We start from the raw sequence: 18,084 nt of genomic DNA, 5'->3' as shown, positions 1-18,084 counted from the left end.
CTACGCATGCGTATACATACTCTCGTGCATGTCATGGTGACACTTTAAAGTTGCATGAAATATTCTCGCTAACCAGAGTAAATTCTATTTTGTGCGTCACCGTGGTATAAGGGGTTTAGTGATCAAGCATATGTTAGTGACACATTAAATGTCTTGGCGTGAGGCGTGACTAGTGGAGGCTCTGTGTCGTCCATGCTTCGTCCATGCTTCACACTTCGCGGTCCCTGTGTTCGAATCCGACAGTTACCATTGACTTGCGTACATTGGTCACAAAATGGTCTATTGACATTTTGTGTGTGTGTATGTATATATATATATATATATATAGATATATATATATGTAAATACATATATATATATAATGTGTGTGTTGGAGTGAATTCAGTGTTTTTTAACATAGCTTTTTGTCGTAATTTTCTTGCTTTCGTAATGCAAGTGTCTTTGTCAAAGTATACATGCCATTCATTTCATCTTGGGGGAAAACTTCCTGCATGCCATTCACTTCATTGAAGTATTCTTGGGGGGAAACCTCCCTGTATACATTATGAATATATATATATATATATATCCCTGTATACATTATGAATATATATATATATACATATATATATATATATATATATATATATATATATACATTTTCTGTTAAATAATAGAGCATACTCAGCACTGGATATCTTCTTCCTTAAACTTTCTATCCTCGCTATTTTCCTTTCTGTGGGAGGAAGGGAGAACACAATATCACCAAATGAAACCATAGTGATTTTGGAAATAAAAACAAATGCATCACTTACAACGTTTCGCCTATGCTTTAAGCATCTGGTAATTTTATTTTGAATCTACAAATCATGATCATAAATACATTGTACAAGATAAACTAGGATAGGTACTTTGGTTTAATTTATTCTTGGCGCCCCGTGGGATGCCCCGAACAGCTCCAGTGCTGAGTATGCTGTATTATTTAACAGAAAATGTATCCAAGAAAACCTGCCCCCTAAATTCACCTATATATATATATATGTGTGTGTGTGTGTGTGTATGCGTGTGCGCGCGCGTGCGTGCAAGTTTTCCACAGGAGGCAGGAAATTGACTGTAAATACTGTATATGCCTGGGTATATGACGCCTCCTCTCTCTCTCTCTCTCTCTCTCTCTCTCTCTCTCTCTCTCTTATGTATTACCAAACTGCCCTGCGTCTAATGCGGCCGTTGTACGGATGAGAGACCGAGCGCCGTAAACTAAGGAGACGGACGAGCATCTTAGGTAAATTCGCTGGGGACAAAATTTTTTGCTTGTAATGAAATAACAAAGACAGTCCAGATTATTACAGTATAGTGTTACCAATAATAGAATATTGAAAACAAACCGAATTATCACTGTTGTCACAAACTTAGGAAAAATTGCTTACGATACGTCGGCAGTTATTAAGGTAGTTCGCGTCTTGTTTTCCTCCTTGCCCAGCGTATACGCCACTAATGATATGGCTTACATTAGTTAATGACTGTGTTACCTTTAGGAAACCTTTGTTCATTATCTAGATTAAAGATACTCCTAGAATTAAAAAATAACTTCCATCCGCCTGTCAGCTATTTCCAGTGAATAGATAATGATAAAACCACGGCGCTGCGATACTGCGACTGTCGTGTTATACTGTCACAGTATTGCGTTTCATGCACAGATTCGTACATTTTCCCTACAAATCAACTTTTAAGATAGCTCTAAATAAGTGTATGATGCAACATACTATTTTGTCCACAAAATGTCCTGATAAAACAGGGATGCGTCTATTGCACAGTTGCCTTTTTTTATGAATTCATTGCCAAAACCATGATAACTTTGTCTTTTATAACCTTACATTACCTTTCTTACACACATATTTACCATACTTGTCCCCTACATTTTGCAGTCAACAACTAGACATATATATTAAGACGTATACAAATAGATTAGTGGGTTCGCGGTCGTATCAGGAGGATCAAATTGGGGTCGCCTGAAAAAAAAAAGTTCGGAAACGCTAGTCTAATGCGAAGGTGCATCTTATACGCCGGCAAATGCACTTCTTTCGTGTATTACGTCCTCAAACGGCAAATTCTTACTATTATTTGTGATCCTACAATGAATTGTTTTCTCTAAGGGGTGATGAACTGGGTCAACTTGGTTATTGACATGCTTTGTCATAAATAAAATCCTTATTTGATAGGTTACCAAGGTTTTGTGCACGCTTAAGGCTCGCTATAGTTGTGTGCGTGCGCTCGCACGTTTGTCTACACACACACACACACACACACACACACACGCAGGGCTGAAATAATTTCAATATCGCTGCGCTGCGAGTCTTTATTTCAACTCGTGGGCGGGGAGTTGGGTATGTGTGCGTGTAAGGTCACTACACTACCCATAGATCGGTCATATATGAGTTCTTCCGGGAGGGTAGTAGCTATCGATTACGATTCCAACACGTGATCCAAGACCATGGTGAATCACACACATGTAACCAGATAAGCTTGCATAGCCATGGTCATAGTCTTGGGTTCAAGGAAACATGTACTTAGTCACCCGACCTTATTAACATAGAGGAAGCGCTTGCTGAGTCCCCGAGGTCTTCAAGACCTCGAGCCTTGTATGAAGTTGTTTCGCTCTTGTCTGTATTTGTTGTGCTTGGGATCTTCAGTCTTTTTGCCGTCTGACGGTAGTATTCTTTAAAAAAATATTTCTTTGTATAGATTTTGTATAAATACTTGGAAGGGAAAGATTTATATAAGGAAAGAATTTTTTTAAGAATACCACTGTAAGAATCTTAGTGGTTTTCTTAAAAAATTATTTCCCTATGTATATCTTTCCCTTCCGAGGATTTATATATATATATAGTTTGTCTAACCGCCGACAGGGCAATTTATTCATTGAGGGTGCGGGGTGGGGGCGCTACGACTGTAACATACAGGCGTATATTACTGGACTAGGGTAGGGAGAGATTGACTCTAGGTTTGGCTTATGCGATTTATTTTGGTGGATACTTGTGCGTCGGCCTAAGGACTGACGTGGCGTGGTCCCCACGTGGGGGACGAACCGCGAAGGCCTTGCGACGCGCTACAATACAGTGGTCAGAATGACTGAATTGTCCGGATATGACTAACTGAATTGGCTGCCCGCTCGGGGCAGGCGGTATATACCCATGCCCGATCTGACGCCTTGACCAGACGCGACCTAATTGGGGTGTCCCATCCTAGCCTTTGAACATTGAGTCAGGTCAGACTACCACAGCATGCATCAATTTGCACCTATTGACATACTTGTGAGGTATATGTACATCACACGACAGCGAAAAATCGCATATATAGAGTTCACCTGTAGATTTTGTGGTTTCGGACACGGAAGGAGAGATTTTGTATTTGCAATTCACTAGCGCCTCTGTCCTAGAGAAGATCCGCGGAGGTGATAAAAGGGATATTTGTTAGGAGTTGAGATAACGCACAGAGTGAGGGGGGGTGACGTCACTCGTTGGCCCCGCCCACTTGTTTGTTTACATTTTGGAGTTTCCGTCGTCTTTGGAGAAACTATTGGCAATTATTATAAAGGTAATGTTTTGAGTATTAAGTTAGAATTTTCTTTTGTTATTTCAATATCTACTTAGAAATCTCTAGGTGTTCTTTTGTTATTTCAATATCTACTTAGAAATCTCTTGGTGTTCTTTGATAATTGGTTTGTATAGAAGAAATAACTAAGATTGTCAATAGGTTTCAAGGATATAACAGCCTCTTGTGTCCTTTCAATGTTTATCTAGAAGTCTCTAGATTTCTTGTGATTTGTTAGTATTGATGAAATAACTAAAATATTGTCAATACTTTTCTAGAACGTTGATCCCGTTCTAGGTCCCGAATATGCTGTCAGGTGACATCGTAGGTGACGTCATCAGGTGACACTTCACGAGTTATCCCATCGCACACCTACAATGGCAATATGTGCCGATAAAGGACCGTTTGGTTCATAGGTGCGTTGGAGGCAGAAAATATATACGAATAAATATACATACATACATATACCAAGGCCTTTTCCCCCTTACAAGGGAGGTAGCCAAAAAGGGAAAGGCATAAAATCATTTCCACCCATTCCATCCCTGAATACAACGAACTGCGTCGGCTGGTGGAGTGTCAGCCCCCCCTCTAAAATTATATAAAATTGCATTGTTCATGTCAGGAAGGGTGACTGGATGTGCATACATATTTCACATAGGTATGCACATCCGGTAAATGTGTGGGTGGGCGTGGCCAAAGCCACACACACACATACATTTAATCACCCCCCCCCTTCTCTCTTTAAATTTATTTCAATTGATATAACACTGTTTACTGTATTCACTTCATCTTATGTAGGGTGCATTCACTGAGATGTGCATACGTATTTCATGTACGTATGCACATCTTGTGAATGTATGAGTGTGTGTGGTTGGGCCCACACACACTCATAAGTCAAATCACCCACCAAACGGGCTTAAACCAAAGCCCGTGGGAGCTTCACTCCCGCATTATACACACACACACCCTGAATACACTCCACACCCCTCCACCCTCCCTCTTATCTGAGCACCTCCTGGATGACGGGTCATCTCTCTACCTTGTCCACTGCCCTGGGTCAGAAGCAGTGTCGCAAGACACAGCACATCCACAGCAAGGCCACTTCATTAAATCGGCGACCCCCCCCCCTCTCCGTGCCCCCATTGCATAAAAGGAGAGGACGGGGAGAAATCCCTTTGGGCTGCGTCAAATTTTGCTCGCACACACTACCTCACCCCCCATCTCCCCGCCCATCTCCCCGCCCATTCCACCTCATGCAATCACAACATCATCCATATACAACCATTCTCCATTCACCCCTGTCTTCTGTCCTCTCCCGTCCTTCCTCAACAGACATTCCCCTCTTCCCCAAAGCCCCCTTCACCCCATCCATCCACCTCATCCTAGGACGTCCCCTCATGTTTACTCCCTCCACATCTGCCTTCCATACCACTTTTACTAGTCTTTCTTCACTCATCCTTTCCATGTGTCCAAACCATCCTAATACTCTTCCATCAACCCTATCTCCCAGCTCCTTTTCCACCCCTGATCTCCTCCTCACCTCATTTCTCACTCTATCTAGCCTAGTAACCCCCATCATACTTCTCAGACACCTCATCTCAAACACATTCAAGCTCATTCTCTCTTCTCTTACGTTCCATGCTTCTGCCCCATACAGCGTTGTTGGCACAATCACTCCTTCATACAGTCTCCTCTCAGCATCCATTCCCTAATGTGTATTCCTCATTACACTTTTCAATCCACCAAGGCATCCACTCGCTTCTCTCAATCTACATTCTACCTCCACCTTCACTCCACCTTTTCCTGCCACATTTGCACCCAATTATCTAAAACTATCCACTTCCTCCAGTCGCTCTCCCTTAATGTTCACTTCCAGTCTACTGCCACTTTCACCCCTTGTACATCTCATCACCTTACTTTTACCCACATTTATCTTTAGCTTTCTTCTATCACATACTCTCCCAAACTGCCACCAACTTCCTCAATCCCTCCTCCGATCCTGCCACAAGCGCAGTGTCGTCCGCAAACAACAGCTGGCTCACCTCCCACTTTTCTCCATTTTCTTTAACCATCTCCAATCCCTTGCCCACTACCCTTGCATTTACCTCTCGCACCACCCCATCCATGTATAAGTTGAACAGCCAGGGCGACATAACGCATCCTTGACGAAGTCCCACCTTTACCTCGAACCACTCACTCTCCATTTCCAATCCTGACACAAGCTCTACTACTCTCATAAAAACTCTTGACAGCTCCCAGAAGCTTTCCTCCTATCCCGTATATCTGCATAACCTCCCACAGATCCTTTCTGTCTACCCTATCATAAGCCTTTTCCAGATCCATAAAAGCCAAAAAAACATCTTTCCCCTTTCCTATAGCCTTCTCACATATGTCTTACCACAAAGATCTGATCTACACAACCTCTACCTGTCCTAAATCCACATTGTTCCTCTGTGTGCTTGTTTGCATTCGTCTAAGTATTTGTATTTTTTGGAATATGGAGGGATGAAGAATGACAAACAATTGTATGGAGAATTGGGGAAGGAAATGATTTGAGGGCTACTGGAAGTGAAGGGAAATGAAGGGTTAAAGGGAGGGAAGGGGTCGATATAGTATGTGTAGAATCATATATATATATATATATATATATATATATATATATATATATATATATATATATATATATATATTAAAACAAATCATCAGTTGTAAAGTTTTTCATATGGTACCAGACGGGACTCGTGATTATGGGGATCCGGGATCATCCTAGTCTGCCTTGTCCTCCTCCTCGTCATTCTCCTTCTCGTCCTCCTCTTTCACTACCACTAATGACAGCGCCAACAACACAAACGCTACCAACACACACCAATACGACCTCACCATCAACAGCAATACTACTACAACCACCAATACCGTCCACACCATCGCAATCACCACCACCTCTACACTCCAATAATGTAACTCTCTCTCTCTCTCTCTCTGTTATTCCTAGTGAGATGGAATTTAAATGTGTAAACCTTCGAATGTCATTTCGTTCAGTAGATGTTTTACAAAACAAGTCCCCGTGTTTTTAATATAACACCCATCTCTCTCTCTCTCTATTTTTCTTTCTTTTGTGTGTTTGGGACAAGTATGTCTTTTTGAGAGTTAGTCAAATTACGTTCAGCTCGTAAGATACGTCTTGGCCCCCCCCCAACCCCCCGTGAGACACTTCATCTCCTTTGCTAAGTCCTTCAGCCACCACCACCACCTCTCCATCATCCTTCCATTCCTCCTCCACCATCGCCTCCATTTCGTCCAAGTCACAATCCTCTTCCACCTCACCCCCTTTCCCCTCTACTTTCCTCCCCTTCTTCCCCGTCTCCTTTTCTCTCTTCTCTCACCCCTTCCCTCCTCCTCTTCCACCTCCTCCCCTTCTTCTTTTCCTTATCCCATTCCTCCCTTGCTTTTCTCCCTTTTCTTCCTCCTCTCCTGCTCGTCTTTCCTTCGCCCTCATCCTCCTCCTCTTCCGCCTACTCCCCTTTTTCTTTTCCTTATCCCTTTCCTCCCTTTATCCTCCCCCATCCTTCCTCTTCTCCCTTACTTCTCCCACTCCTCTCCTCTCTCTCTCTCTCCTCATTCCCCTCCTGCTCATCTTTCCTTCCCCCTGGTCCTCCTCTTTTACCTCCTCCTCCTCCTCCTTCTTTTATTGCTTTATTTCTGGCTAACAATTTACCTGTTAGCCTGGATATCGCCCGCGATCTTATCAGCCACGTGACACCCCACCGTCGCCGGCGGAGCGCTGAATCACTGTAACGTACCTGAGCTCCGGTACACCCCTATTCGTGCCATCGCTACCCTCCGTTACAGTCCCGTCACCCCTTTGCTGAATAGAATCGGCTGGTGTTAAACTCCGTTACAAACGTATTTCGTTTCTCTTACGTCCCTCCAGTGTCCGTTACAAACCCTCACAACTGTGACACTACCTTGTAGCCTCCGTTACATCTCCCTGGGGAGGGAAGGGGAGGGGGGTTGTCTGTGTTTCCCATTACAACTTCCACCCCCATCCTACCCCTATCCCCATACCCATACCCACTTTGCATAACACCGTTGACGCACACACACACCCATCCCCATTAATGTCCCCTCAGATGACACCCGAATCCTCTATACATCACTCGCGATGGTGCCGCTGACGGGCACCCGACCGGGACCAGGGGCCGGGGGTGGGGTGTGGGGGGGGGGCTTTGAAACGAGTGCCACCGACCGTGGAGGAGGAGGAGGAAGAGAGGGTCCTCCCCGAGTCGCCCAAAAATACCCACATCACGGAGTGCGGTTGTGCCCCGGGTGACGGCCGAGGCGGAGGCGAGGGCGGTGGGACCTGTCTGAGGCGGTTTTGTCCACCTTGGAGACGCATTTTTTGTTTGTATGTTTATGTGCGTATAATATATATTTTTCACATATATTCTCCCAACTGTTACTCGTCTTGTTCGGCCTAGGTTCTAGTGTGGTCGGATGTGCATTTTACATATATGTACATATATCAACCACAATTCACTTTAATTCTAAGCCATCAACATCGAGAAATTCAAGGAAGCATACATGCAGAAATTGATACGTGGTACAGCTAAGGACTCGAATTGTGGTTGATAGTGTAAATATGTTCACTGGGACCCATTCAGTGTTGTACATATATATGTATCTGTTTATATATATATATATATATATATATATATATATATATATATATATATATATATAATATCCTGGTCTCCCTACTATTCCTTTTCCCATTCGCTCTAGTTTCTAGATGTCTTTCAATCGATCAATCTAAGATTTCGAGTCCACTGCTGTACAAAGACCTCTCGTAGCATTCCATGATTCGCACGACTGCGCCAACCTTTGCCACACCATTCCTGCAAACTTCTCTGTCTTAGCTCTCCACCTTCTGTCTTCCGCAACTTTCGATCTAGCCAAACTGCTTCCTGTACGCTCGCCCGTCACATCCAGGAAGGTATGAGGGACCCTAGGTCTTCGAGGCAACGTTCATGTTTGTCGTTCTACGTATTATGAAGAATCGGTCGGGGCTTTACGGTGGTATTCTTAAATAATTTTTTTCCTTTTATAAGTCCTTGGAAGGGAAAGATTTATATATATATGTGTGTGTGTGTGTATTTATTTATTTATTTAAGAATACCTCAATTTTTGTCGAGTAGATGTTTACGAACTTTAGTGCCAGTGTACACGTGTATGTGAATGTATATGAACACGTGTTACGTGCAAGCATGCACGTGTATATATGTGTATGTATGTATTTACCTATATGTAGTATACAGGAAAGGAGCAACCCTCGTGGAGTCCCGTCTCCTTCCTCTAAATATCTAACATACCTGGACTCAAATTCATATACAGTTCCAAGAACCGTCTGTGTGTGTGTGTGTGTGCGCGCAAGCAAGCAAGCAAGCAAGCAACCACAAGCCAGGATTCTTCTTTTATAGTGTTCATGACACAATTGCGTTAATCACTTGGGGTGGAGAAGGAAGGGAGGGGGAGGGGGATAGTAATTAAATGGAAGTCTGGTGTTCTCGTTTGTTTTAGTGGAGACATTTATATGTTGGACCAGTGATGGGAAAATATATTGTAGGAAGTCGTATTATTATTGATATTATTATATTTTTCTTCTTCTATGTATTATTTTTTTCTATCAAAAGTTTTATTTTTTTACCTTTGTTTATTAATATTTTTTCTCCTCCATTTTTTGCACATTTTTATTTGTCATTGTGATAATGTTTTCGTTATAATGGAACGTTGTTGCGTACTTCGTAGTTCTGATGTTAAGAAGAATTAATGTTCTGGAACAAATACCTAATAGCTGGACTCGCGCTCAGAGAGACCTGCGATCGAGGCTCGCGGCGGCCGAGTTGAATTATAAGGATTAACGTGTTTGTGTGGTTACCATGATGTGAAACATTATTTAGAGACTTTGTAGATGAGGCAGCTCTCCCAGTTAAACTAAGGGCACATTACTCGCGTATAGATCTAGACCAAATAGTTCTTTATTTAATTTATTTGTTTCAAATACTTGGATTTTTTTCTTTCTTTTTTCTTTTGTTGTTATTTATTTTTCCCTTTATTTTACAGATATATTATATATATATATATATATATATATATGTGTATATATAGATATATTTATTTATTTAAGTAATTTATCTCATTTGTTTTTCTTTATGTAATATTAGTTATTTTTATTTCATTTTTCTTACCTATTTTTATTTTCTATTTATTCGTTTATTTATTTAATTTATTTATTATAATTTATTTTATAGTTATTTGTTTAATTGTTATTCTATTATTATTTATTTTGTTTATTTATTTTTATTTATTTATTTATTTTTCTCTCCCGTTTGATATGGAGTTAACAGAGGTTCTGAGTAAAAACACTGTCTTCACCGTAGGTCCCGCCTTAAGTAGAATTAACGAGACCACGGCCTAAGTGAGGCTGTGGGACCTTATCTTAAGTAGAGGGGTGGGAAGTGTATAGTGCCAGTTAAAGAAGCGATAAAGCTGACTGGCACTCTGGCGACCAGAGTGCCAGGGAGAGGTTTAGGGAAGGGAAAGAACAAAGAGCCCGTGGCACCATTTAACCTAGAGGGAGTGTGCCACGGAGATTATGAGATTGAAAGGAAAATGTGCCATATGGCACACACACAAGGGGCACGTCGAGATGGTCTACCACTCGTCAAGTCCCGAGGAAGTGCCATCGAGATTAATCAATTCGCCAGACGACGTTCGGAGCGAAAGGAACAGTGTCAACCGGTATGGAAGGTTGACAGATGAGGGAAAACCGTGATATACAAGATACAAGGTGCACTACAACTCGTGGGGTCCCGTCTTTGAGCTCGGCAACGTATGTCATCTCGTAACAAGGACCAAGTACCAAATGGTCTCTTAAAACGTACGTTGTGGCTGAATGGTGTCGTCGAAGCCTTGTCGTGAGTACATAGCCTAGGGTTCGAATCCCGTTTTGGGTTGGTGATTTGAGGTCAATGGTTCGTGTCTCATTTGGGTTGATTATTTGAGGCCCAGCTCGGAGAATGATACTCAAGCGCTTTATATATATATATATATATATATATATATATATATATATATATATATATATATATGTATATATATATATATAAAGTTCCAGTTATCAAGTGCAAATTTATACGTAGAATTATGTTAATTCAGCGTGGAGAGTGATACACAAGCGCTGTTTTGTAGAACCCCGCATGAAGAACGATAAGAGCCATTTTCATAAAACGCTGTGCGCAGAATGATACACATCTGCCGGTTTTAGTGTCGTAGAATTACTGTATGTCCAGATTTATAGGTAAGATGATGCTGATTATTCTCGCGGATTATGATATGTGAGCATCATTATTTATTTTTCCTTTGTGTGTATATATATGTTGAGACATTCTGACAGGTTGACGCAAGTGGAGTAGGAAACACAGGAGTCTTAGTCTGAGTTTATTCCTGACTAGTTTCGCAGGTATGCTTTGAGAAAGCATACCTGCGAAACCAGTCAGGAATAAACTCAGACTAAGGCTTCTGTGTTTCCTACTCCACTTAAGTCATATATATATATATATATATATGTATATGAGGTCTTTTCTCAAACATGTTTTATTAAAAGTGATAGACAATTCAGCATGCTGAATTGTCTATCACTTTTAATGATATATATATAATTTTTTTAGACAGTGCCAAAAACACACGCAAATATATAGGTAAAATGCAGAATGCAGTGTTTTAAAGCAATTTGCACTCAAAATCCAGCTCATGGGGTTCATGACCTCGTGCTTTTGTATTTTCCATGTATTATTAGAAAATTTTGTTAATAAACATTCAGTTATGTTCAATTATGCATTCTCTGAGCCATAACACGCATCCTAGAATAGTTACAAGATTCCTTTGGGATTGAAAACTATTTTTCTCTTCACTGCTGGAAGTTTTATTCTTTTATGCAAAAAAAAATTCACATTTTGGAAAAATTTGTATTTGAGAGGGAAAAATAAAAATGTTGCAATAAAGAAAATAATCATGTTTACATGAAACAAAAGCTGCTTGGCGCGTGTAAACAATAGTTTCAGCCTTTACTACATGTTTATCACTAAGTCTGTTCCATTCGTTACTAACCGAGTGGTCAACGAATGGAATAGACTTAGTGACAACCATGTAGTTAGCACTGAGGCTATCTGTTGCGTTAAAAGAATATGAGGGAATAGAAATTTTCTTAATTTGGGGGAGGAATCTAGATATCAGTAAGCTTGATTCAAACCCTAACTTAACCCAAATTAACGTAGCTTAACAAAGTCCGAATTAGCCAGTGACTTAGCCCGAACTGATGGGTGACGGAGGAAGCGTATTACTGAGTGGACGCCACGAGATGGGAAGCGTGCAAGAGGGAGACCGGACAGAAGGTGGAGGATGAGATATAGAATTTTGCAGGAGTAACGTGGCAGAGATTGCTCCAGTCGTGTGAGTCATGGAAAAGTACGAGAGAGAGAGGCCTTTCTTCAGCAGTGGACTCGAAATGGGTCCAGAAAATGGCGTAAATGAAGCTGAGAGGGTCGTCGTCGCCGGTGCTATGCAAGTTTAACATAAAAACACGTTACTTGGGATAGTTAACGTAGGGAGTGAAAGAAACTCGTCTAAGTTTCATAACTTTATTCTGGCGAGAAGTCAGCCTAGGAGGGTCGGGCGGTCGACCCGAGGGGCCGACCTGACCGCAGACCGCAATAGGCCCAGGATGTACGAGTACAAGTGAGAACAGAGGACCAACTGAGTGAGTGCCAACACGACTCTATATGTATTTACCTAGTTGTATTTTGCGGGAAGGGGGGCTACGCTCGTGGTGTACCGCCTTTGTATCTCGCAGTGTCTAGTTTGCTCTTAATCTCATGAATTGTGTGTGTGTGTAATATATATATATGTATATATATATTTATATACATACAGCCTTTGAGTACCGAAAAGTAGCACAAGGGAAGGTGGCACAGTATTGTCCGGAGGGGCCGATTTTTGTGCTTCTGCACGGGTAGAAATGCATTTATTACAGGCGCAATACGGTCGTAACTTACACAGGAGTAATATGAGGCGAAGGCCAGCGATTCTTACATGCTCTATTACCTCCCTGTTCACCCGCGTAATGCAACGACGATACTGTAAGGCCAAATATCGCGTAGAAGTTAATGTGAGGGACTATGGGACACCATGCAAGCAGTACGCCTTGCTTAGTCAACAACACCCACAGTTTGGGGGTATTTCGCCCGCCAGTATTTGCTGTCCCAACCCAAAATAACCTCACCAGAGACCTCAGAAAAACTTGGGAAAGTACAACGATCTCGGCCTTATCGTTTTATTACACACACACACACACACACTACATCGGTTATACGAGCTCTGAGCTCTCATCCGGGAGGTTAATAAATGTCGATCACGATTCCAACACGTGATCCAAGACCATGGTGAATATCTCTCTCTCTCTCTCTCTCTCTCACACACACACACACACACACACACACACACACACACACACACACACATACATACACACAAATTGGACGAAACAATAGTGTGTGCAAAAACCATACAAGAATATAAGAACAAACTAGATGCTGAGAGATACAAAGACTGGCCGCTACGAGCATAGGTCCCTTTCCCGTAGAATACAGCTAGGTAAATACACACACAAATGGGAGGGTGAAAACACAGGTTTGAAGGGTTGAACTGTGTATGGTATGCATGTGGTATAATACGTACTGACCACTTCCGTGTTGAGATAGCGTGCCACGTTGGCTGCTCGTGCTGGCACCCCAGTGCCAACGCAACTATTGTGAGCAACGACCGAAGTCTGGGGAAGCTTGCTTGGCACACAAGTTGTTATCTTGGAGAGGGACTGGCGGCGCGGCACCGTGAGATTTGCTAAGGGGAAGGGGGAGGGGGCGCGCCCTCTTCTTCGTCTACAGTTGACTTCGCTACGTGTTGTACCGGTAATGTAATGCGTTGTATACGATGGGTAATATTAGGACCCTTACCATCTCCCTTCTTATCTTCCTCCTCCTCCTCCTCCTCCTCCTCCTCCTCCTCCTCTTTTTCACTCCTCATCATCACTCCTCACCACTCTTCTTTCTCCCTTCTCCTCCTCGTTATCACTCCTCTTAAATACTCCTCTTCCTCCCTTCACCTCCTCTTTATCACCCCTCTTCATCACTCCTCTTCCTCCCTTCTCCCCCTTCTCCCCCTTCTCCCCCTCCTCCCCCTCCCTTCTCCCCCTCCTCTGCTTCCCCTCCCTCTCCTCCTCCTCCTCTTTATCACTCCTCCTCCTCTTTATCACTCCTCTTCATAACTCCTTTTCATCACTCCTCCTCCTCCTCCCCCATCCCCCGTCTTTATCGAAAGGGTGACACGGAGAATTCTTCTCTGACACAGATACAGAAATGGGTTAATTGAGATCAGTTGGGTTTGGTTATAACCACCAGTATTACACATCAGGAATTAATCATCTATGGAGTAAATTCCCTGGTGGCGTAATCGATAGCGTGCTGGTCTCGCATTCGCTTTGTTGTGGGTTCGAATCCCGTATTTTTCTCTGATAACCAGCCATGATTTACCTGCCCCCCAACAGTCTCAAAAGCGCTTATACCTCAAGGGGGGGTTTCGGCCGTTGCTACTCAGCGCTTCCTGGCGTAGGCTCCTCACCTTCTAAATAATTTGTCGCCTCGTTTCTATAGTAAAACGACGCCTGTGCTTGCCTAGTTAATTCTTTATAGCGGGAATATACTTCATTATATAGTTTACTCAAATAAAGGGGGGTCACACATACATATGCATACACACACATATACATACACACATACTCACATGCATACATACACATACATACATACACACACACATACACACGCGCAAATAAAAACGCACACATACAGACACTAGTGAGTAATTAGAATTCATCTGTGTCTGCTGGTTGCATATGCTCAGACGGGTTGAGGGTTGCCAAGTGTGTCTCGTCGTGCTAGATAAGAGCAGAGCAGCAGCAGAGCAACAGCAGTTGTAGTTGTGCGTCTGAGTTAGTTGCTACGACACTGGGGTCACACACACACACACACACACACACACACACACACACACACACACACACATACACACACACACACATACACACACACGCGCACACACGTATAGGAACGATAAAGTGAATTTTTGCTTTGTCCTAAACGTATTGCAAACTAGTTTGGATCTGTTTATCAAATCATGTCAACCACACAGTTTCCTAAAATTCCCTCGCCTTATCTCGCGCGCCATTGTACCAAGACAACTGACTGTTCGGCCAAGTGAACCTATATTTTAACTAAAACTTTCCTCCAGACTGACATCATTCGTTTAGTTTCGACGCTTGAGGAGAGTTGGGATAGGTCCTCGTTCAACAGTGAATTTCAGATGCAGCCCATAGTAATAAAACATTCTCCCTCTCTCCCTCTGTCTGTCTGTCTCTGGGCGGATGTAGGCATTGAGGGACCATTACTTGCATGGCGCCGGTGGGAACGGGCGGCCCTGGGCCACTCGCGGAGTGGTACCATAGGGTTGGCGCTGAGGGCAATCGACGTGAAGGGAGAAGGGGAAAGGAGAGGGTGTGTGTTTGGAAGGGAAGTGAAGGAAACAGGTGATGTGGTAGGGTAAGGGGATGACTAGGTTAGGGTTGCCTTCCCCTCTTCTCCCCCCCACACTCCTTTCCCCCCAGAGCTTCCCCTTCTTCACCTTCCTTTCCCGTCTCCTTCCCCTTCCTTTCCCCTCTCCTTTCCCTTCCTTTCCCCTCTCCTTCCTCCTCTCCTTCCCCTTCCTTTCCCGTACTTTCCTCCTCCTTCCTCCCCCTCTTTCCCCTTTCCTCCCCCTCTTTCCCCTTTCCTCTCCCTCCTTCCCCTTTCCTCCCCCTCCTTCCCCTTTCCTCCCCCTCCTTCCCCTCTCCTCCCCTCCTTCCCCTCTCCTCCCCTCCTTCCCCTTTCCTCCCCTCCTTCCCCTTTCCTCCCCTCCTTCATTCCTCCCCCTCCTTCCCCTCTCTTCCCCTCTCATTCCCTCCTTTCCTTCCTCCCCTCTTATCCCCTCCTTTCCTTCCTCCATCGCTTCGGCGCAACATTCGGAGGGGTTCCTTTATTCACCAGTATAATTCAACCGAAGGCATGCTGGAATATCCGCGAGGGTTTTTTAATATATCACAGCGGTATATGCAAACCTTGTTCCCCGAGCTCGGCGAAAGTCTGCATTTATATATATATATATATATATATATATATATATATATATATATATATATATATATATATAATATTATTGTTATTTAGAATCGTTATCGGCAAAAATACCGATTCACCAAAAAAGTGCCGATTCTTGCCGATTCTGATTAATCGGCACACCCCTATTTTCTGGATTGTGGTGTCCGATGTTTTTCTTCTTCTTCTTCTTCTTCTTCTTCTTTCCTTTCCCTTCCCGGATATGCCTGGGGCTACAAGATAATAAAATAATCGCATCCTCTCTCCTGTAAAAAAAAAAAAAAAAAAAAAAAAAAAAATCGGCCGGTTCTCAAGACCATCTGCCGAAGCAAAATAGTCCCCGCCTCAGCAGACTCGAGTCCCCTCGGCCTTGAGCGAGCGAGCGAGAAGAGGGGAGGAGGCACGGCGAGGCAGAGGTGGGGAAGAGGGGAGGAGAAGGCAAGCAGACAATAGGAATCGGGGGAAGAGTGGGTACGAGTACAGGACGTAGGAAGGCGATTTTATTATTATTATTATTATTTATTAATTTATTGCTATATTTAGGGGGTTAGACACTAGCTCTGTACTGCATTTTAGCTCGCTCACTCACACACACACACACACACACACACACACACACACACACACACACAGTGGTAGATGTCTGGAACAAATTGGATGAGGCAACAGTGTGTGTGCAAAAACTATACAAGAATTTAAGAACAAACTAGATGCTGAAAGATACAAAAACGGGTCACTACGAGCATAGCTGCCTTCCCGTATAATACAACTAGGTAAATGCACGCGCACTCGCTCGCAAACGCCATCCATGTCAAGGGCAAAAAGGAACGGGACCTCATTGGCATAAACAAGAACCAAACGATTCCGAGTCGAATGTCACAACAGGCACGGCGGGCTCGCCCTCCAACGGGGCCACTGCTGGGTGAAGAGACAGCCGAGTGGTGGGATCTTTCCGATCTTCCTTCGTGTACCCGAGTTAGAATCTAGCACCTCGATCGTAGCTGTGTATATATATATATATATATATATATATATATATATATATATATATATATATATAATATGTATATACTATTATTATTATTATTATTATTATTATTGTTATTGTTGAGTCGCTACTAGGTTCAAACTCCCAACGAGTTAGACCAAGGGCATGGTTCATAACTACAAAGTCCTCTGTAAGGGACATTGTCCTTGTCTCCTGACAGGGGGAATTCGCGACGTTAAACCGAATCATCATCATGTGTATGTAGCCGAGTGTTGCTAGTTGGTGGTGTGTGCAGCTGTGTTGCTCGAGATGGCCCGCTCGTTGCTTGCCGTGCCAAGGACAGACACCTGCCGATCTTGCCAGAGGAGGAGGAGAAGATAAGGAAGAGGAGGAGGAGGAGGAGAAGGTCTTGTGCCCATGCTCGAGGTCGTTCGCTGGCTACCCTATGGTCGTCCACAGAGCCTTCTGGTACGAATGTATTATTACGAGACCATTGCCTGAATGGACGACTTTGCTACGGCGCCACACTCGGCAGGTTTTATTATTGCTGGCGCCAGGCGTTTTTATTCATTTTAGGAAGGTTAATTTAGGTTTTAAGTTATTGAATGATTCATATATTATATGGTTAATGTTGTTTAAGGAGAGAAGGCCGTCTGTGGGTGTAATGATTATCGACTTCAGCGAAAAATTTCGAAAAATCGCTGGAGTTAAAAAAGAAAAGAAAAAAAATCTTCCAACCATCTGGGCTCATCCCTCTTCTCACCATCTGATCTTACCGCCCAACCCAACCAGCTGCCGCCTGTCTGGTGACCAGTTTTATGACCACCTGCAGCTGACAGTTGGCTTACCGGAAATTTCTCGACTGGGTTCCCTGTCGGGTTGCCTCACGTTTTTAAACCGCTTGACGACAGCTACACTAAACCACAAGAGAGAGGGAGGTTAAGGTAGGCAGACTTCTCCGGTGAGGCTAGTGGCTCTCATTTGGCACCGGGGGATGGGGAGGCAAATGCCATTTCTGTTTGCAGAGTGACGTCACTCTCCCGCAAGTAATTGTGGCACTGGGAAGAGGCTGTTTGGTGCCACTGGCGCCGCCACCGCTACAGCTGCTCATCAGGTGCATGAAGCTGCACGAGGGACATGGGCGATGTGCAGCTGTATGCCTAACCTATGTAGAAAAGTGTCATGCAGTTGCGGGGCGGACACGGACCAAAAACGAGGATCCGAGAG

General features: G+C 43.4%; 1 protein-coding gene across 9 annotated transcripts in view; it reads left to right on the top strand.

Annotated features, from left to right (window-relative positions):
• LOC143036447 (uncharacterized) overlaps positions 1-18,084 on the top strand; it is a 418,880-nt gene that overhangs the window by 27,235 nt on the left and 373,561 nt on the right. The window lies entirely within an intron of this gene.

Source organism: Oratosquilla oratoria, chromosome 20 (assembly GCF_046742065.1).
Source record: "Oratosquilla oratoria isolate Oo_2021 chromosome 20, ASM4674206v1, whole genome shotgun sequence".
NCBI classification, from domain to species: Eukaryota; Metazoa; Arthropoda; class Malacostraca; order Stomatopoda; family Squillidae; genus Oratosquilla; species Oratosquilla oratoria.
The sequence above is the reverse complement of the archived record's forward strand: the minus strand, read 5'-3'. Positions and strand labels throughout refer to the sequence as shown.